This window comes from Dipodomys merriami, unplaced genomic scaffold (assembly GCF_024711535.1).
Source record: "Dipodomys merriami isolate MVZ:Mamm:240054 unplaced genomic scaffold, mDipMer1.0.p SCAF_15, whole genome shotgun sequence".
Classification (NCBI taxonomy): Eukaryota; Metazoa; Chordata; class Mammalia; order Rodentia; family Heteromyidae; genus Dipodomys; species Dipodomys merriami.
Window position 1 is genome coordinate 13,220,182 of NW_027202826.1, and position 23,071 is coordinate 13,243,252.

The 23,071-nt window shown below is 35.3% G+C and overlaps 1 protein-coding gene across 4 annotated transcripts in view; it reads left to right on the forward strand.

Moving 5' to 3' along the window:
* Ccser1 (coiled-coil serine rich protein 1) overlaps window positions 1–23,071 on the forward strand; it is a 706,759-nt gene that overhangs the window by 177,675 nt on the left and 506,013 nt on the right. The gene's annotated exons all lie outside the window — the stretch shown is intronic.

A 23,071-nucleotide genomic window follows, 5' to 3' on the forward strand; every position in this document is an offset into this window, starting at 1 on the left:
CAAATACAAGCAAAAATAAATGAAATGGAATAAATACACCCTAGAATATGCAGCAAAATTCTCCATTACCAATAATGTCATACATTTGTAATCTTTATGCTTATTCTATTCTTTTAGGTATTTATTGCTTTTTAACCTTCTCTGAAATTCAACTGAGATCAATAAAATTATTAAATGGTTGTCTGAATAGCTAAAATATATGAAAGTATTTTTCTATTTCAGGATGAAATAGTTTTCTAAGACTAGTTATTTTTAAATTGGTAAAAATTGACATTCTGTTTCAAGTTATGGCCACATTAGCAAATAATTAGCAAAGTAGGAGCTATTATTTTTTATGATTTTATTGTGAAAATACTGTACAGAGGGGTTGCAATCACATGAGCAAGGTAATGAGTACATTTCTTATCAAGCATTGTTGCTTCCTCCTTTGTTTTTCCCCTACCATCCCTTCCCTCCCACCTCCACAACTACACTCCACCCCCACCTAAATTGTAAAGTTCCTTTTTCAACCTAGTGTCTTGTACATCTCCTTGTTACAATGGGTCAACCTGTATCCTTATTTAAACATTTTGTTGTTTTCCTTCCCCTCCCCAAATTATACTGACATCAAATACAGTGAAAACAGGGGTTATACCGTGGGGGAGGGACATACCAAACAACAAAAAATCACATGGTACATTATAAATACGTTACAAACAATAGCAAGAAAGATAACACCACTTGTGTCCCATCATCTTATCTGGTCATATGTACATAGCTTTTGACCTTTCTGCTTGTCCCAGACATACACTAGTTATTGCAAATAAGGGAAACCATAGGACCTATGTTTCTTTGGGCCTGGCTTACTTCACTTAATGTAATTTTTTCCAAGTCTTTCCATTTCCTAACAGGGGCAATGTCATTCTTTCTGATGGAGGCATAGAATTGTGTATATATACCACATTTTCTTGATCCATTCATCTACTGAGGGGCATCTGGGTTAGTTCCTTATCTTAGCTATGGTAAATAATGCTGCAGTATACATCGTTGTGCTGGTAGCTTTAATGTGGTCTTGTTTGTGATCATTTGGGTAAATGCCCAAAAGTGGGATTGCTGGGTCATAGGGGAGCTCTATGTGAAGTCTTCTGAGGAACCTCCATACTGCTTTCCAAAGTGGTTGAACAAGTTTACACTCCCACCAACAATGAAGTAAGGTTCCCTTCTGTCCACATCCCCTCCAGCATCTGTTGTTGTTAGAGTTCTTGATTTTTGCCATTCTAACTGGGGTGAGGTGGTATCTCAATGTTGTTTTGATTTGCATTTCTTTTATGACTAGGAATGTTGAACATTTCTTCATGTGTCTATTGGCCATCCTTCTTTCTTCTTCAGAGAAGTTTCTCTTTAAGTCTTTAGTCTACTTATTTATTGGGCAGTTGTTTCTTTGAGGATTTGTTGTTGGGGGATTTAATTTTTTGAGTTCCAAGTGTATTTTAGATATGAGACCCTTGTCTGTTGTATGGCTAGTGAAGATCTCCCAGTCCGTGGGCTTTCTATTGATCTTGCTAGCTATGTCTTTTGCGATGCAGAAGCTCTGCAGTTTCATGCAATCCCATTTGTCCAACCTTTCTTTGATTTGTTGTGTTTCCGGGTCTCTATTAAGAAAATTTCAGCCTGTGCCAAGGCGACCTAGGGTATCTCCTATTCCATCCTGTAATGTTTTCAGTGTCTGCTTTGACTTGGAGGTCTTTACTACATTTGGAGTTGATTTTGGTGCAGGGTGATATATAAGGATCTAGCTTTAGTTTTCTACATGTAGTTAACCAATTTTGCCAGCACCATTTACTGATGAGGCTGTCTTTCTTTCATTCTATTTTTTTAGCTCCCTTACTGAAGATTAGGTGGCTATAGGCCTGTAGGTTCATTTCTGGGTTTTCAATTCTATTCCATTGGTCCTAAGGTCTGTTCTTGTGCCAGTACCAAGCTGTTTTGATTACTATGGCTTTGTAGTAGAGTTTGAAATTTGATATTGATATTCCTTTAGCACTGTTCTTTCTGTTAAGAATCATTTTTGCTATTCGGGTTCTTTTATTGGTCCATATGAATTTTTGGATTGCCTCTTCTATTTCCTTGAAGAATGAGGTTGGAATATTGATAGGTATCATATTGAATTTGTAGATAGCCTTGGGAAGTATTGACATTTTTATGATGTTGATCCTTCCAATCCAGGAGAATGGGAGGTTTTTCTACTTTCTAAGTTCTGCTTTGATTTTCTTTTTCAGGCTTTTAAAGTTTTCATTGTAGAGGTCCTTCACTTCTTGAGTTAATTCCGAGATATTTTATTTTTTGTGAGGCTATTACAAAAAGAGTTGCTTTCCTGAGTTCAGCTGCGCTCTTCTCATTGTTGGCATACAGAAAAGCCATTCATTTTTGAGGCTTAATTTTATACCCTGCTACTTTGCTAAAGTTTCAAATCAGCTCAAGTAATTTGGGAGTGGAGTACATTGGATTCTTTAAATACTAGATCATGTCATCTGCAAAGAGGGAGAGTTTTACTTCATCTTTCCCTATTTGGGTCCTCTTTATGGTTGCATCTTGTCTTATTGCTGTAGTTAGGCATTCTAATACTAAATTGAAGAGAAGTGGACCTCTTTGTCTGGTTCCTGAGTATAGAGGAAATGACTTTAGTTTTTCACCATTAAATATAATGCTGGCTGTAGGTTTGTCATATACACCCTTTATTGTATTGAGAAATGTTCCCTGGATTCCTAGTTTTTCCAGAGCCTTCATCATAAAGGGGTGTTGGATCTTGTCAAATGCGTCTCTGTATCTATTGAGATAGATCTATTGAGATAGATCTATACTTGCTCTTGTTGATATGCCGAATTATATTAATTGTTTTGCATATATTGAACCAGCTTTGCATCCCTGAAATGAATCCTGTTTGATTGTGGTGTATGATTTTTTGAAGTAGATTGACCAAAATTTTGTTGAAATCATTTTAATACATTGCTTTCACCTTTCCCTCTACTAATAACCATGACTTGGTGTTTTTATTTTCTTTTATTTTGTTTATAAAATATAAAATTTATAAAAAGAAGCTGAGAACGGGAGATGAGTCCTAGAGACTGAAGCAGGAAGATTATGAGTTTGAAGCCAGCCATGGATACATAGTGACACTTGGCCTAATAACCATATGTTAATACTGATTCATCCTTCAGAACCATAGTTCTGAGAACTGTGTATGTGCTGTATTTCACATCTCTCACAACATTCACACATGACAAGTTATTAGTATCTTCTCCATATAAATAGAAAAGACACTGAGTCTTACAGTGGGGGATTAACTGTTGATGGTCATGAAATAATATGTAGCAGAATTAGTTTTCAACTTCAGAAGCCGGGTCAAGAAATCATGTTTTCAACTATAGTCCTTCTATAAACACATAGCTAGTAGCTTGGACTCAATAGTGGTGAAGGAAAGAATGCTCATTGAACTTGTTTCTCTGAATGCATGTAACAAATGCCACAGGTGACAAGGATTTTGTTTATTCAATGAATGAAACTCAAATGCCAAGACAAACTCATCAGGCCAGGAGACCAATGAATGACAGAAAAGACACACAAACAAAACTAATCATATGATCATAAAATTGAGCATATGGGCCCTGAATTTATGATGTAGCTGCTTCCTGATAACTTTATACTGTTGAAAATGGAAGTCAGTGTGCTCTCCCGTTCATCATGAATACCCATATGCTACATTCATGATCTCAGGCCGGCTAGAACTGTGTTTCCAGACCATGTCCAGCATCACTGAGTATCAGGCCATCTATGACATCATATCACATCACATCACATGACATCATATCACATCACCAGTATGGGAGATGAGGAAATTTACAAATTCAAACTTAAGTTTTTCTACGGAAGAAATGTTATTGTTTTCCCATCTTTCCCACATGGAAAATCCATGCCAAGCCATTGTTGATACCTATTCTAAGGAATGAAAGCTACTATGAAAGCCAGTTAAATCGGGGCTTTGCCTTTAACAGAAGCGACAATTCTATCTTCATATACTCGTTGTCTAAGGATCCAAATTATGAGGATTTTTTTTGTTTTCATTTTTGTTTTATTTTTGTTTTTTTACTTTGTAATGACCCACTGTTCACTGACAAAGTCAGTTTTGTCCTTTTGTCTTTATGGAGCACCAACTTATCATCACATAACTTGATGTGTAGACCATCAATTTCTTTGGCCAAACAACCTGAGTAAATGCAGCACTATTTTTCTTCCATGTGCAAATTTATGCAGCTGAAGAAGATGAAAAGAAAAACCCAAAGCCATGCTGAGTTGAATTTAAATAGTGAAATACTCAAGTGGAAATGTCAACAAATCGAATATACAGATTTAAACTAGTTTGGTCTCAAGGCATAAATTTTGAAATCCTCTTCAAATAGATTCAAAGCTATGAAATCATGAAATCATCTAAAGGCAAAAAAAACCATATTGAGAGACCAGAAGGGAATCAGGGCTAAGCTTTTTAAAACTTTGTCATGTAGAGGAAGCATATTAAAAACTAAGTCAATGAAAGTGCTGCCAGCATAGTGCTAGCAGTATGTAAGTGATTCCATTTAGATTGTAATAACAACATTATCAGTCAGGAACTTTTAAAAGCAATATATATACATATACATATATTTTGGGGGATTGACGTCAGGGCCTGTCACATGCTCAGGTTGCTTGATCATCCCTGGTGCTCTACCATTTCAGCCATACTTCCAGTCATTCTTTTTGTCAACTAATTTGGAAATGGAGTCTTATGGACTTTACTTCCCAGGATGATTTTGAACAGCCGTTCTTTGGAACCATAATGCTGAAAAGCCAGAATTATAGCTGTGAGCTGAGCCACTAATACCTGACTTAAATCATTCTCTTAATGTGTATTATATTTTAAAAATTAGGGAAGAGTATGCCACGGTGAGTGAATATAAACCTCACGTCTTGTATTTACCATATCTTCTGATTGTATCATTTTTTTCTTGTACTCAGTTTCATCTTGTATTTACTTGCTTATTATGACTCTAGGAGAAATAGGCTATACCCCTGTATTTGTATAGCAAGACTACCTCATCCACATTTAAGCACAGTCTGTGATGTTTCCACAATGATGGAGGTGCCTAGTCAGATCTTCCTCAGGAATTATCTCCTTGTTAAATGACACAGGAGTGAAGTGTTCACCTCCTAATTTGTTCATCACTCTACAATATATGAATTAAACCATAATTAGCCAACCATGTTTTTCCTCCTGGCTTTCAATCTTATTAATAAAGTGAACTCATGCAGCAAGAACATATTTTAAAGTACATCTTGCCATACAGTAGGCATCAATTTGGTTTTTCCTCCCAACGGGTGGAAAATGAATTTTATCTCCAATCTGGATTTATGAAGAACTTTACTTCCAATAACTTGTTCCTAATAACTGAGCATGTAATTTATTAATAGAGAATCGAGAGCAGGTATTTGAAAACAAGTCTTGACATTTGAATTCATTACATAAAATAATGAAATCCATTATTTCCTACCAGGATATGATCAGTAGAGCTTTCAACCTCTTTGGTAATGACTGCAGTTTCATAATCAGTCCATTAAGCACAAGATAACTCTTATGAACCTAAATGAGTGTTGGTATAGGCCCATGAGTATTCTACTTAACATCCACAGACTTGAGGTAGAAGAACTCTTACTTTGTGATGACTGAATGAGTATAGTAAAACTTGAGTACACAATATTGAGGATCACTTGGCATAGTTCTGTTTTGTGTATCTGAATATAAAATTTGATATTAAAGTTTTCATAATTTTTAACATTTCTAGGTTACATTTCATCATGGAAAAATCATCTATATAACCAGTCATATTTATATTTTAAATTTGTAAAGTCTGAATACATGTATGTATGTGTAAATATGATTATTTACATTTGCCCATTTTGTGACATAGAATTCAAATATATTTATATTGCAGACAGTATTTGGCTTAAGGAAGGGGAAATTTATTCCCATTCAATACCATATCTTTTTATTTAAATAAGGATGATTAGAATTATTTCATGAAATATGAGATTAGAGTTCTAGAGTTCTATTCATTTGACAAATTATAGTTAATTTACCTTTGCTCAAACTGAAATTGTATTTCTATAGTAAATCTACAGTATTTCTTCATTTTCCTTCTGCATACCAGATGCTGTTTTAACTCTTGATAGCATAGCTTTTTAACAAACTGGCCAAGAATCACTCTGATAATACTATTAAATATCAAGGATATGAAATAGTAGAAACAAATAAATATACGTTAATACTACAGTTGTGCATTTGTTGTATAGAGAAATAGTCAGTTGATTCACAATCTTATATTAATTTAATAGATTAAAACTTGGTAGAAATTGATCAAATAAACACATGCTATTTAATATAACCAGGAACATGGCTGTTGATGAAAATTTTATTATGAAAAAAGGATATACTTTGACATCTATAATAGGTAATATCTGAATGATAAACAAGCATTGCAGAGGAAAGAGTAAAAACTTGTGTTTCCCAAGTTGTTTCCAATTTCTCGTGGAATATTTACAAAATGATTTAGATATGTTTTAAGAAAAAATATTATTCTACATTTCTAAAACTGAAGTGGAACTTTACCTGATTATATTAAGAAAACTGATATAACTCCACTACCACAAGTTATGATGCTTGAGAGTTAATAAGTATTTAGCCTTACCAAAAGTAGACTTCAATGTGGATTATAATGCTGGCTTTATTTTGGTATATACTTCCTCAAACTGTAGCAGATATTGAAGAATTGTAGCTCTTCACATAACACTTTCAGGTCTAAAGGGGTTTAAGTATGGTAGAATATCTGTGCTACTAGTGACAGAGAGAGAGAGAGAGATAGTGAGAATGAAAATCACCTAATCTTTAGGCTGTTTAAAAACCACCTCTGCTTTGTAGTGATTGTGGTGTTGTGATAATATCATAAATTTAAAATCATACCCTGTTGGACAGGAATTCGTGCACCAATAAATATTATCAGTTTAATAGTATATATATAATAAATTTAAAATCACCATAAAATATGTATTACATAGTTAATAGAGTTGTAATTAATAATTAAAATATAATTTAAAACATTAAAAAGTAGATATCCTTTTTTCATAATGAAATTTTCATCAATAACTATGTTTTAGTTTATATTACATATGTAGCTTAGAAGTCACTGCTCTCTGACAGAGTTTTGGATATTAATGTCATCCAAACCTCAGTCTGTTCATTGTTGGTTTTATGATATTGTAATTAAGCAGGTAGTCCCTGCTTAATTGATGATGTCATTCATCAACCTCAGTTGATTGACCTTCTGAATTGGCTCTATATCTTCATGGCAGAGTCCCTAATATTCAGTGTATTTTTCCTACATATGAATGCATTAGTTAAAAAAATCATTGTCATTTATTTAATATAAAGCCTTACTACCATACTCTGTCTTAAAAGAATAATTGAGAAGTTGGGTGTTGGTGGCTCACACCTGTATGCCTAGCTACTCAGGAAGCTGAGATCTGAGGATCATGGTTTAAACTAGCCCTGACAGGACTGTCTGTGAGACACTTATCTCCAGTTATCCACCAGAAAATAAAAGTGACACTATGGCTCAAAGTGGTAGAGCACTAGCCATGAGCTAAGAAGCTCAAGTACAGTACTCAGGCCCTGAGTTCAAGCCCCATGACTAACAACAGCAACAACAAATGAACAATTGGGTAAAATGAAGAGACAAATGGTCTAAAGGCTATTTTTATGAAAAGAGGTAAGAGAATTAAAGACACAACCGTTTCTACCTTGCAAAGGGAGGAGGAGTATGAAACATTAAAATTAGACTTGGGATTATTCTTTAGAATCGCAGTTTTAAAACTGGAAAAGCACACTCGGTTTCATTTCATAGTCTACACTCAAGTTGCAAATGAAAGCACAGCTTCCTTTCTAGTCTTCTTTGCTTTCTATGGAAGAGAATTCTTAAGTTTTCCCACAGGCTCCAATGATCCTCCTATTAGTATATAACATGAATCAACTGTATTCCTATGCCACCAGCAGATGCAAACAAGCCTGTGATCTAATCAGCTAGTAATAAAAGCAACACATGACCAAAGGACACACAGGAGAATGTGGTTAGGGTTAATGCTTGTCTTTGTTGGGTATGGCTGGGTAAAGCATTGAGATGTAGGGTTTTCATAAGTAATGTAGTGAAACAGGGCATTTGTCACAGCTTATGTGGTGGAATGAAACACCATTACCTGAGGTTTTTAACCTTGTCTTTCACCACCCACAAGCTTTTTGCCCTCAAAAACAAGAGATGCTCTCTGAGGTGTATATGTCCACTGGTGAGCATCTTGTATGCATGCTTTTATTAAAACAATGGGGAAGGCAGTGGAAACTCCAAAACTGAATTGTGGTCATGAAAGGTAAATGGACGAAAACTCATTCCTCTCTGCAGGTTAGAGATAGAAATACTGCAGGATTCTTGTGTGTATGTGTGTGTGTGTGTGTGTGTGTGTGTGTGTGTGTGTGTGTGTGTGTGTGTGTGTGTGTGTGTGTGCGTGTGTGCACATGTGTGCACATGTGTATCTCTTTTTTCTCTAGAATACAGTGGGGAATGGGGTAAAGAGATCCATTGGCATATAATCTTCCTCCTTACTTTTGCAACTATTATTTTAATTTTGTGCTGTTAGGCCTGAAATGCTTGCTACTTATTTAAGCCTAAGAGAATGTGTGCAAAGGTAATCTTTAAAATGGAAATCACTTCCTAGGTTTTGAAACTTTCTGTCATGCAGAGAGATGAGCAAGGTGGGTAGGTCTCTCTAGTCTCTTCCATTGACCCATTCCCCAGTTTGCTTTCATAGGCATAGTGATAAACTAACTAACCTCTTCCTCTACTATCAAGTTGTCTACTATCAAACAGTTTCCCTGGAATACCAAGCCGATTGTAGTTGATTTACCTGTTCTCCAGTGAAAACTCCAAAATCTGTTTCTGATTTCTCTCATTGGGCTTTAGAACTGTGTTTTAGCACCTAGTTTTAGACATGTATAAACCTGAACTGATTTTCTGCTATATTCAATCCTTCCTCCTTCTCTTGTATTCCTACTTCTGGTTAATCATGTCTTCCTCTTACAATCTCCCCAAGTACAAGCCTCTGTAATGCAAACCCTTTTCTAATTCACACACTGAATCTTGTAAATTCTATGTTCAAGAATCATTCTTCTAATCAGAGTGGGTAATGCCCAGCTTTAATGGTTCTTCAAATATTCTTCTCGCCTCTAATCTTCCACAATTTTTTGGAAAGTTTCATACTTACCATATGTATCACAATTTAGAATCACTCTGTCTTGATAATGGAACTGATTTGTTGAAAGTTAAATAACTAGACACCCCAACAGTTGGAAATATTTGTAATGTTCCAAGTCTGAAGAGTCAACCAGGTGATTTAAAAAAAAAAAAGAAGCCTGTCTTCATGAGAACAGAGTAAAGAATTTTCCAGAGTTTGGCAAAACTAGGGAGAAATGCTACACATGGATGTTTTAATTCTGAATTGTTAAAGAAGGAGATATTTCTTTATAAAGACAACATAGGAACTGGGTTAGAATTAACTTCTGTAATGGAAAGGAAGATGCTCTTATACAGATAAGGAAAACTTCAAGCCTATTTCCAGGAAGATAGGACTTAAGCAAGCTGTTGTTCATAACATCCAGTGGTTAAGCTTAGGGGCAAACGGCTAGAGCAGAGCTGTCAGTAAGATAGTGGGATGAAGCTTCCAAAACACACTGCCTTGGGTCTAATTCTAACCTTCCTTGATGGAAAGATAAAAGTCTTACAACCACAAAAGTTAGACAACTGAAAAGTCAGACAGCTTCTTAATGCTCCTATTTTTATTAGTCTTCCATTGTGTCTTAAATTCAAATGATTACTGCCAGTATTTCACATCTGGTTTGTGAGACTTGTGTGATGAGGGAGCAAAAGTATGAGAAGACAGTTGAACTTCACCGTGTATGAAGTTGTGCGATGAGTGGACAATTGCAAGTGAAGACCTAGGCAGCTGATTATTAATATTTAGATCCTCTGCATCCATTTAAATATTACATGAATGTTTAATCCTTTGGATATTTTGAACTCAGATAAGGTCAGTAGTTAATATTAACTAACTAGAATAAAGGCAAATTTCTTAGAAAAGTAGAGCTTAGTGGGGTCTGTTAATCGAAGATTTTTTCAAGAGGAGGAAGAGGAAAATAATGAGTATGGGGTATGTATTTTACTTTATTTTAAGAAGTCAAAAAGTAAAATAAATGCTTCATTTCATTAAACAAATATATAAAAACTACTCTTAATGTGAGGCTTACAAAATATGCTTGTTTTTCAAGAAAAAAAATCAAATCTCATGAAAGGCAGAAACAGTAGCTTCATGTTTAAAGGAAATCAGTAGTAAAATCAGTGCATTATAATTTTTTTTAAAAAAACAACATGGTCAATAATCTAATTGGTCAATTATTGATTCCCTTTTATATTTTCTTGCTTCTTTAGTAAAATAATAAAGCAGCTTTGGAAATTTTTTTCTTTTCTTTCCTTTCTTCCCAGCCCCTGAAAATGTTTTTAATTGAATGTAAAGATGGATAAATGCCTTAGAGAATTTTTTCATATGTAATTTCTGTTCAAAAATTAAACTTTATAAATTTTGATTATAAAATTTTATTTTTAATACATTTTTATTGTAAAAATTCAGTACAGAGGGGTTACAGTTACATGAGCAAGGTAATGAGTCCATTTCCTATCAAGAATTGTTGCCTTTGGGCTGGGAAGGTGGCTCAGTGGTAGAGCGCTTGCCTTGCATGCATGAGGCCCTGGGTTTGATTCCTCAGCACCACATAAGCAAAAAGAAAAAAGCCGGAAGTGGTGCTGTGGCTCAAGTGGTAGAGCGCTAGCCTTGAGCTGAAGAGCTGAGGGACAGCACCCAGGCCCAGACCGGACCGCCCCCCCCCAAAAAAAAAGAATTGTTGCCTCCTTCTTTGTTTTTCCCCTACCATCTCTTCCCTCCCACCTCCACAACTACACTCCTCCCCCCCCACATAAATTGTAAAGTTCATTTTTCAACATAGTGTCTTGTACATCTCATTGTTAAAATGGGTCAACCTGTATCCCTATTTAAGCATTTTGTTTTTACTTTTCCCCTCCCCAAGCTAGAGAAGTGTATATGCAAGATTCAGGGCACCAACATCAAATACAGTGAAAACAGGGGCTATACCGTGGGGGACGAACATACAAAGAAACAAAAGAATAACATAGTACTTTTAAATATGTTAAAAACTATAGCAAGAAAGAAAACCACTTGTGTCCTTATCTTGGGATTCATTTCGCTTAACATCATCTTATCTGGTCATATGTACATAGCTTTTGATCTTTTCTAATCAAGAACTCTAATAACAACAGATGCTGGAGGGGATGTGGACAGAAGGGAACCCTACTACATTGTTCTTGGGATTGTAAACTTGTTCAACCCCTTTGGAAAGCAGTATGGAGGTTCCTCAAAAGACTCTACATAGAGCTTCCCTGTGATCCAACAATGTCACTTTTGGGCATTTACTCAAATGATCACAAACAAGTTCATACCAAAGCTACCAGCACAACTATGTTTATTGCAGCATTATTTACCATAGCAAATATATGAAACCAACCCAGATGCCCCTCAGTAGATGAATGGAACAAGAAAATATGGTATATACACACAACGGAATTCTATGCCTTCATCAGAAAGAATGACATCGCCCCATTTGTTAGGAAATAGAAAGACTTGGAAAAAATTATATTAAGTGAAAACCAGGCACAAAGAAACATAGGTCCCATGGTTTCCCTTATTTGCAATAACTAGTATATTTTTAATTAGCACATATTAAAAACAGGTGAGGATATCTTTGTGGTAATTCTCCCACGTGAATACAGTTTACTTTAAACAAGTTCACCGCCTTTGTTGTATTTCCGTAAATTTAGATTTTTATAAGATTCATAGTAAAAACAATTGGTTTTAGTAATTTAGTGTACCATTAATAGCTTAAGTGCTTCATGATTTAATCCAAAAGGAAAAATGCTTCAAAGTCAAATTTGCAGTATTACCATCTAATGGTACTTGTTATCACCTATTATTATTGAGTAATTACTCAGTAGAAATATTTGAAGTATTATCTTTATTTTTACAATGACCCAATTTTCATATCTGAATTTCAATGCCCCATATTAATTTTAGATTTTTTGTTTCCTGTCTCACAATGGTTACAGCATATCATCAAGCAATATTTCGTTTTCATTCTGACTCTCCTCTGTCTTTTGCAATACTCTAATTTGAACTCAGAGCCATGTGCTTGCTTGAGAAATGCTTTACTGCTGGGCCACACATCTGAGTCATTTTTGCTTTTTGGTTATTTTTCAGTTAGACTCCCCATCCCTCTTTTGTCTACCAGTTCTCTTGTTGTCTCCTACATCACTGAGTTATGAGGCTCATGCTACCACAGCCCATTGATTTGTTGAAGTGGGGGACTTTCGAATCATGTCCCCAGGCTTCCCTTGAATTCTGCCTGGAAACATAGGCATGAGCCACAGGGCACAAGTACAATATTTACTTTGCAAATGCATGACACTCGCATGATTGCATGGCCAGCTATATACATTTATAGCTAAAATTCTTTCAAAGTTGAAATTCAGATTGGTTTGGTTTTGGTGCTAGTATTGAGGCTTTGACTCAGGACCTGGGCCTTGAGCTTGTTCACTCAAGATCGGCATTCTATCTTGTGAGTCTCAGCTCTATTTCTGGCTTCTTGCTCATTAATTGAAGATAAAAGTCATACAGACTTTCCTGCCCCAGCTGGCCTCAAACTGCCATCCTCAGATTTTGGCTTCCTGATTAGCAAAGCTAACAGGCATGCACTGTTATTGCCTAGTTCCTCACTCTTTTTTTTTTTTTTTTACTTGTAACTCACTGATTATCCTAGCTTGGATTTGATTTTCCAAGAAAAATGAATAACTCTTTTTGGTATTTTGTTTTTCTTTAACAAACAAATAATCAGGTTGGCAGTAGTTTCTATTTAAATTCTACCTTTTACACTTAATAATAGCTAAAGGGATATAATTTCAAGGAGCATCTGTTTCTCAATTGTAATAGATGGCTAGATTCATAAGGCTTTGCAAGAATTAAATTGGAAATGTAATATAATATCCTTCTAGCACACCTTTTGTATAAGAATTCTTGATAAGTATTAAGTATCATTATTAATTAGAATCACATTTACAAGTAAGCACAATCTCTTACCAGTATGATTTTTTACCCCCTGAAGAAATCAAGGCTCATTAGACTTTGGAAATATTAGAATTTCTGTTTGTTGAAATGGATTCATTCCATTTCGAGGAAGTGTTACTTATCTCCCTAACATGAAACACTGATCGTTTAAAATTTAAGCTCTTATTTCTAAATTCATTATGCCTTTTATATACTAAGTTCTATGAAATTTATGCAAATAAATGAATTTTAAAATGCTGTCTAGTTGTATTTTAATAAGCTGATGATATAATTTAAGTAGATGTAAAGAAAAAATACACTAGCTTTAAAGTTTTATATAAAATGTGTGTGGATTTGCAGGAACACATACTATTCACCATTTATTTTATATCACCATATTAAATCTTCCTGCCGACAGCACAGAGAAAATTATAATGATTTAAAGAGTGAATCTTTATCAGTATTTGACAGAGAAGGAAAATGATGATAACACGCAAACAGTTATTTATATCAAAATTTAACTTGACTGTGGCAATTGCTTAGTACTTGATTTGTGCATTCATTCTGGGTAAGAGAAATTTTTCTGGAATCATAGGGTCTCCTTCTAAGCAGGATTTTGAAATATGAAAATATAACTTTTAAGTGGTTTCTCAATGATTATTAAAATTCCAATGGGAAGTTGCATAGCATGTTTAGAGTTATTTTAAAGGCATTCTAAAGGTATTCTCTGATTTTTGTTAAGTTATCTCTTCACCTTTTTACGTTTAGTAATGGACACCAACCAGTTTCTCTTTATTCCTTCATCTCATACCAGAAAAAAAAGTTTCCATTGTCAAAAATTTAAATAAAACACAAAAAATATGACCCATGTTTCTAATACAGGAGATTCTGGACTTTGTGTTGGCATGTTTTAATGGAGTAGTATTTATATATTTGTGTAGTATTCATAAATTTTTACAAATTTCATTTTGCCCAGTTCCTCATGGATATTTCAGATTAGAATTCATTAATTCCAGCCGGGTACCAATGGCTCAAGCCAATAGTCCTAGCTTTTCAGGAGATTCAGATCTGAAGATGATGGTTCAAAACCAGCCTGAGCAGACAAAACCTAGAGACACTTCACCCTCATTTGTAATAACTGGAATGTGTCTATAAATCCACATGTAAACCCAGTGGATAGTAAAAGACCAATTAATTACACTCGAACAACAGCATTCTAAACATTCACACAGTGAGAAGAAAGGAGGATATTCTTGGAAGAGGATCACAATGGCTCAATAGCTATGTGCATATGACCATAGAAAACAATGCTTATCAAAATGAACTCCAAGAAAGAGAAACCAGAGTTTTGTTATTGTACTGTTGCAGTTATTAGTTTTTATTTTTTTTCCTTCAGTTTATGCTGTTTTGTCCCTGTCTTTTTATCTCTGTACCATTTGTCTTGTTTATCTGATGGGGGAGGGGAAGGGGAAGCACAGAAAAGGTAGTTCAAAGGTGAACCAACTCAGCAAAGATGCTCACTGGATACTATGTTGGAAATGAACTATACAACTTGAGGGGGAAGGGGTCAAAAGGGGAAAAACTGGGAGAAAAATGAGAAAGGACAGACACTGTTAAAAACTGACTTCTGCAACTGTATCCACCCTGTACATCACCTTTACAATAAAATTTAAATTAAAAAAAAAAGAAAAGAGTGACAGGTGTAGGTGTCACTCAAGTGGTAGAGCACCAGCCATGAGTGGAAAAAGCCAGTCAGGGGTTCAAGGTCCTGAGTTTAAGCTCTAGAACTGGAATCATAACAAGAACAAAAATCACTGATCACATACAAACTTCAGTGAACATATAATGTCACTTTATGTGTGATCTGTAAGTTTGCGCAAGGGATGCTGTTCTGTTACTGATTATAAAGGGTAAACCTGTCTGGGAAACATAACCAAGTTGTTCTTTTACCTAGTGATATTTGTTGTTATACCAAAGAAATTAAATTTGCTTGAAATTTAATCTAGATCTTAGTAAAAGGAAGTCACTCATTACAAATTATACACAGGGAGCTTTCAATCCTGTTTGGCCACCTTGTCTGTTGATAAGCAGTTCATTTTATTTGCCATTCTCTTGTTAAGTGGGTTGAGAGTCTGAACTGTCACATTTCTCTTTGAGGAAGTATTTTGGTAGGTTGGCAGTATGGTGACTATAAAGTTGCTTTGGTATAAAGTTTTTTTTTTCATTTTGAGGTATAAAAGATGAAATCTAGATAATCTTGGGTAATATTTACTTCATACATTTTTATTTACTGTTAGTCCGTTATCGAAAAATACAGTTGAATTGCCCCTCCTTTTTTTTTTTACATACTTTTACATTTTAAAACATCTCACCTATATTTTTATTTTTTCAATATTTAGGTAACATTTTACTTATATAACAATCAATATGGCAATTTCTATTTGTATCAGTCAGAATCTCACATTGGTATAGGTTCTGAAAGGAGTTTTAGAGGGTTTTTTTTTGGCTGTACTTTTGGTTTAACTTTAATGATTTATACACTGGATACTTTAACATTATAAACAGATGTTTGCAGTTTGAATCTACAACTGGTTATAAAATGTTCTTATTGATTCAATTAATATTTAACATACATCTTGTGTAAAGCAGTCACAGGAATGACGGCAATACACATAATCCCTTGAAACCTTCACAGCCTAATAACTTCCAGATTTGTTCATTCTGGTTTTCATTTCTATATCTACAGTTCCTGTTTTCTGTGGCAATTTGACTTTGTAATCTCTAGGTTTGAATGGATTGGTGCATAGAAATTGCTGTTTCCTTTAAAACAACCATTGTTCCCTCGTTATTTCTCTAATATTTAATCACTTAAGCACAGTACACATAAACTAGCTCTTCTCACTGATAAGAGTATGGCATTAGCCATTATCAAAGTTAAGCAAAATGTGCATTTCATTAAATTACATCTCGTTTCTGAACATCGCATAAATCTTAGTTATTTTCAGCTCTTCTATTAAGAATTCTTCTAGTGCAATAATATTGATCTTTAGGTTATTAAACTTACCTAGTAGGAATAAAGATCTTTAGGTATCAGTAAAATATTACACAAAGTCTCAAGGTGGCACACTAAATAGGGTTACAGGTAGACCCATTACAACAATGAGATGTACAAGACGTTGTGTTGAAAAACGAACTTTACAACTTTGGGGGTGGGGTGGGGGAGTGAGGGGAGGGGGTGGTAGGGGGGTATCGGGGTGGAGAGGGGTAGAGATGGGAAGGGGAAACAAAGGAGGAGGCAACAATGCTTGATAAGAAATGTACTCACTATCTTGTCCATGTAATTGTAACCCCTCTGTATGGTATTTTCACAATTAAAAAAAAAAAGAAATGGGAAATGGTTTTCTGTGTCAAGACCCTCAAACATGTTAAGAAGCTATATTTAAATTGTGTGTGTGTGTGTGTGTGTGTGGTGTATGTGTGATCCATTAAGTTTAAAGGAGCTTGATCTATTTTCATATAACATTTATACCCACCCTTCCTTCCTTCCTTCCTTCCTTCCTTCCTTCCTTCCTTCCTTCCTTCCTTCCTTCCTTCCTTCCTTCCTTCCTTCCTTCCTTCCTTTCTTCCTTCCTTCCTTCCTTTCTTTCTTTCTTTCTTTCTTTCTTTCTTTCTTTCTTTCTTTCTTTCTTTCTTTCTTTCTTTGTTTTGTTGGTCACGGGGCTTGAACTCTGGGCCTGGGGCCTGGGCATTGTCCCTCAGCTCTTCAGCTCAAGGCAAGCGCTCATACCACTTGAGCCACAGTACCACTTCCAGTTTTCTTAATGGTTTATTGGAGTATTGGAGATAAGAGTCTAATGGACTTTTCTTTTTTTTTTGTTTTTGTTTTTTGTTTTTTGTTTGGTGTTTTTTTTTATTTTATTTGTGAACATACTGTACAGAGGAGTTACAATTACATGGGCAGGATAATGCGTACATTTTTTACCAAGCATTGCAGCCTCCTCCTTTGTTTACCCTTCACATCCCTTCCCAGCCTCCCCCCTCCCCCCCAATCCCAATCCTTCTCCTCCCCCTCCCCACCGACATTGTAAAGCTCGTTTTGGACATGACAACTTGTACTTCTCATTGTTGCAACAGGTCCACCTGTATCCTTAAACAACTGGTTTTTCCCCATCTCCTCCACAAGTTATACTGACATCAAATATAGTGAAAGCAGGGGTTATACTGTGGGGGAGGGACATACAAAGCAACAAAGAGATAATCTTATAAATGCATTAGAAACACATGCATGAAAGAAAAAAACATTAAAATACGTATCTAAGGGTTCATTTTCCTGACATCACATTATCTGACCTTTTCCGCTTGACTCATACATCTACTAGATATTCTGCCCAGGCTGACTTTGAACCACGATCCTCAGATCTCAGCCACCTGAGTAGCTAGGATTACAGGTGAGAGCCACCGGTGCCTGGCTTCTTTATTTGATTTTATTTTTTAAATTTTTATTTTTTGTGACCATACTGTACAGAGGGGTTACAATTACATGGGCAAGATAAAGAGTACATTTCTTATCAAGCATTGCAGCCTCCTCCTTTGTTTACCCTTCACATCCCTTCCCAGCCTCCCCCCCTCGTCCCCCCCCATCCCCGCACCAAAGTTGTAAAGTTCGTTTTCGACATGACAACTTGTACTTCTCATTGTTGCAACAGGTCCACCTATATCCTTAAACGACTTGTTTTTCCCCATCTCCTCCACAAATTATACTGACATGAAATATAGTGAAAGCGGGGGTTATACTGTGGGGGAGGGGCATACAAAGCAACAAAGAAATAATCTTATAAATGAGTTAGAAACAAATACATGAAAGAAAAAAACACTTAAATACATACCTAAGGGTTCATTTTCCTAACATCACATTATCTCACCTTTTCTGCTTGACTCATACATTTACTAGATATTGCAAATAAGGGAAACCATGGGACCTATGTTTCTTTGGGCCTGGCTTACTTCACTTTATATAATTTTTTTCAAGTCTTTCCATTTCCTAACAATTGGGGCAATGTCATTCTTTCTGATGGAGGCATAGAATTCCATTGTGTATATATACCACATTTTCTTGATCCATTCATCTACTGTGGGGCATCTGGGTTGGTTCCATATCTTAGTAAATAATGCTGCAATAAACATAGTTGTGCTGGTAGCTGTAGACTGGTCTTGTTTGTAAACATTTGGGTAAATGCCCAAAAGTGGGATTGCTGGGTCATAGGGGAGCTCTATGTGAAGTCTTTTGAGGAACCTCCATACTGCTTTCCAAAGTGGTTGAACAAGTTTACACTCCCACCAACAATGCAGTAAGGTTCCCTTCTGTCCACATCCCCTCCAGCATCTGTTGTTGTTAGAGTTCTTGATTATAGCCATTCTAACTGGGGTGAGGTGGTATCTCAATGTTGTTTGATTTGCATTTCTTTTATGGCTAGGGCGGTTGAGCATTTCTTCATGTGTCTATTGTCCTTCCGTCTTTCTTCTTCAGAGAAGTTTCTCTTCAAGTCTTTAGCCCATTTATTTATTGGGCAGTTGTTTCTTTGAGAATTTGTTGTTGGGGGATTTAATTTTTTGAGTTCCAAGTATATTTTAGATATGAGACCCTTGTCTGTTGTATGGCTAGTGAAGATCTTCTCCCAATCTGTGGGCTTTCTTTATTTTTTTTTTTATTGGCAGTAATGAGCTTTGAATTAGGGCCTGATTCTTGCCAGGCAGGTATTCCACCCATGTTATTTATGGTTATTTGTTTTGTGCCAATATTGGGACTTGAAGATGTTGTCTCTTATCTTTATTTGATCAAGGCTGGTGCTCTACCACTGGAGCCACTGCTTCAATTGTGTTTTTTTGCTTTCTAATTGAAGATGAGAATCTCTGATTTGTTTGCCAGGATTGGCTCCATCCTACCATCCTCAGCAATCATCCTCCTGAGAAGATAGCATTACGAGTATGGGAGGCCGCAGCATTCAACTGGCATTTAACTTATTTCCTCTTTAATATGCATGGAAAAGTCTTCTGTGTATTAAATTAAAAGCTCAGAGTGGTTTAAGCAAATTAACTTCAGAGAAACAAGTAGACATTTAGTGAAGACCTGACAAGGAATGATCAAAGCACTGGAGATCCATAGGAGAGTTAAGTGTGATGGAAGTAGGGAGCCGGGAGGAATGTAGCTGAGGGTACAGTTGGCAGTTTAGACTAGTTTTTAATCAAGTCAGATTTCAAAGTCATTTTATACTTCTGTTACAAAGAGTAACCATCTTACTGCTTTTCACTGAGTATGTCAATAAACAACTCAAATTTGTGGTCCTGGACACAAAGAAAATTTAAAATATTGTCAAAGAAAACTTTTAAGAAAAGAATCGAGACAAATGATTGTTTATTAAAACAGATGTGTAGTTCTTTTTCATTAGTGATTAGAAGAAAACAACTCCCAATTTAATTCAATTTGTTGATTCAGGTAACATCTGTGAGTTCGTTTATGTGTGAATTGAAATCTTTTCAGAAAATGAAAGTCATCTTTGTCTGGCTTTTGTTTTTCTCTTAAACATGGAAACATACCAGAAAAATCAAAAACAGATCTACAAAGGAAATGACATTTTTATAAATACACCCCTTACCCTGAATAAGCACATTCATTGTTCTTTTTAAATTTCTTTGCCATAAAGACCTTTAAAATCTCAAAAATTAGTCTTTACTCTCCTGGAGATTTCTTCATTGAGTTCAATAAAACCTTCAGTGGGTTTCATATACTGTATATTTCCATCTTTAAAAAAATCCAAACTTTTCTACTGTTAAAATTATAAGCTCTAACTCCCCAGGTGTCTTTTTATTAGTTTCTATGGTTCTGAGTCTGAATGTTTATTTTGCAGATCCATTTAACCAACTGTTTGGTTTTTAAAGTCAGTACGAAGGGAAATATATTTGCACCTTTGAATATCAATTATTTAAAGGGTAATTACACACTTGAATAATATTTAGAGTCAGAATAGTTTGGATGCAATAGCTTATTTGGAACTAAGAAGAAGTTATTTCAAAGCAGAGAGCTACTTAGTACAAGAATATGTGCTATTTTTACATAGCATCACTGAAAATTCTATGAAAAATAGTTTGGACTCTACATACATTCAAACATGTATATACATATATTTTTCAAGCTGAATCATTCAGCTAACTAGGTTTTGCATTACATTTACTCATATAGTACCAAACAAGGAATCTGTCAGCATGACTTATTGGTAAATCATATATAAATAGATGTGTTCACAAAAATATTTGCAAGATATCATTCAAAAGGTTTCCACTGCCCATTATTGAATAGACAAGGCTTTTAAATTAAGCAATATAACCTGATTTTAAAAGAATACATATTTGTTTTCTTATATAAATAAATGAAAGATAATCCTAAAAGATCTTTCTGCTACAGTTTACAATTCAGAATAAGGAAGAGTATGGTATAAGGAAGTTTCTTTATCTCTGTGTAAATCAATTCTTAACTGTATAGTCGACTCTTTACTTATCCAGTGTAGTCTTAGCCCTCTTAGCCCTTGCTCTGTCTTCCTGAAGTCCTACAAAGTTAAACCTGAGAGACCACATCTTGTATTTTTCTCTCAACATTTACTATCCAACTAAATGATTTTCATATTATAAATCCAGTAGGCACATTTCAATTTTCCAATAACCTGGACTAGAACATTTCTATTGTTTGCATCTGTCTTCTTAAGCTCTTATGCTTTCCCCCTCTCAAACCCTCCCTCCCTCTTCTTTTTGACTTTTGTAATTTTTACATTTTCCCCTATTTTCTACTCTTTCACATTAATTTTCTTAACCTGCCTTTGTACTCAGGTTCTTTTCTTCTAAACTCTTGTATTCAACTCATCTATTCTCTCTTCCTCTTCCCCTACTACTCTTCATTATTGTCTAGTACCTCCCCACCAAATGCTTTCATCCAGTTCTGTTTTTCTCCATTCCCAGTCATGCTTTTAGAAGAATTCACCTGTAAATGACACTCATTTCTTTTAGCCAAGTCTGCCTATTGAGTGATGCCTACCCCTTTAAAAACACCTGACCTCTTCAACTGTACTTATTTTAAAATCTCTTCCCAGTATTTCTGCTTAGACCTACAGATATTTTCCACTCTCTTCAAACAAAAGATGAGTTTTCATTTTTTGAATGATTCTGGGGGAGTCACAGTCTGTTTTGTCTCATTGCTATTTGTTAGTACTCAACATTAGTGTGCATGGAAGAACTGGAGGAGCTGTAGCAGCAGGAGTCACAGATAAATGCTTTGAGATGCTCTAAGATTTCTTTCTTCTTATCTTTAGGGGGCTGCTTGAATTTAACTACTCGTTTTTTTAACACAGAAGTTTGTTTCTCTTTCCTCACCCCTTATTCTTAGGATAATGTAGGAGATAAATAGCTGTGTTGTCACCATTATCCACAGCTGCACAGAAGTCTTTGTAAAGAGTTTTTAACTTGAGAAGTTTGACATATTGTTTTACCGCTTGACAGCTTTTTCTCAGATTTGCTTCTCTCATAAACTTTAGATGAAGTGTATTGTGCATCCATTCGTAGCATGATGTACGGTACTTTGTAACAGCCTAACCAGCTCATTTTTAATAATATTTTAACATGCTTATAAAACAAAATTCATCCATTGATGGATTAGTTGCTTGTTCTCTAATTGAAATACTTGAAATATTTATCTTACAAAGTCTCTGAATTGTCTCCACAGAGAATTATTTTTTTCTCCAGGAATAATGAAATGATGTAATTATTATAATGTGAAATATAGTGGTAAGGTCCCTGTGGAATACAATGAATCATTCAACTACAAATTATTTTATTTTTCCAGTTTTTGTGTTTTGCCAATTATTTTGCCTTTTTTATATTATTGCAGATGTTAATAAGATGAAAAAAATTACTCACATGAAGTTGCTGCCTAAATATTTTATTCACAGCAATGTCTCTGTGCTATTTATGAAAAAATAGTAGCAATGTAATTTATACCGTAATAATATTCTTTTCTAATGATACGTATCCAAATGATTTTGGAAAAACATCAACAAAGTTTCTTATGTGTGCATATTAATCCTCAAAATGCTTTTAGAAGTTTCTTTTAAAAAGTGTGTTATCGTAAAAACAGTCCTAAGTCATAAATATGGCCTGGTCCACCATTATTAGCTCAGGAGGAATTCAGGAGGGGTTGATGTCGCTTTATTACTGGAACCAAAAGACAGTGCTCTTGAGTCTTTAGCTGGATGCCTTAAGATGATAAGAAGAAGCCATTGCCTGTTTGAAGGGAAGGATGCCTTCAACACAAGATTGGTATCTGTGGATCCAGACTTTCAGGAGCTCATGGTGACTGCTGAACTTGATTGCAGCCTAGAATAGCTCAGATCACAGGGCACAGATCAGAGGGCACAGGGGCTCTTTTAGTTCATCCACCAGACCCAGAATAAACATCTTTTTCTTTTATGAAGCCACCGCTTAAAAGATGAAGCAGTAAAAAGTGTGGTTTTATCTGGTGTCTTCTCATTCCCAATTCACACCGGTCCATTGAAGACGCATCTGTATCTTCCCATGGGACACACTGTGGAAATCAACCTGGTTCCTCAGGCTCCACGTGGTCTTGTCTCTAATTTTCTCCATTCTAGCTGGCGGCCCCTCGTTTAAACAATATAGGCTGTAGCCATACCCACCG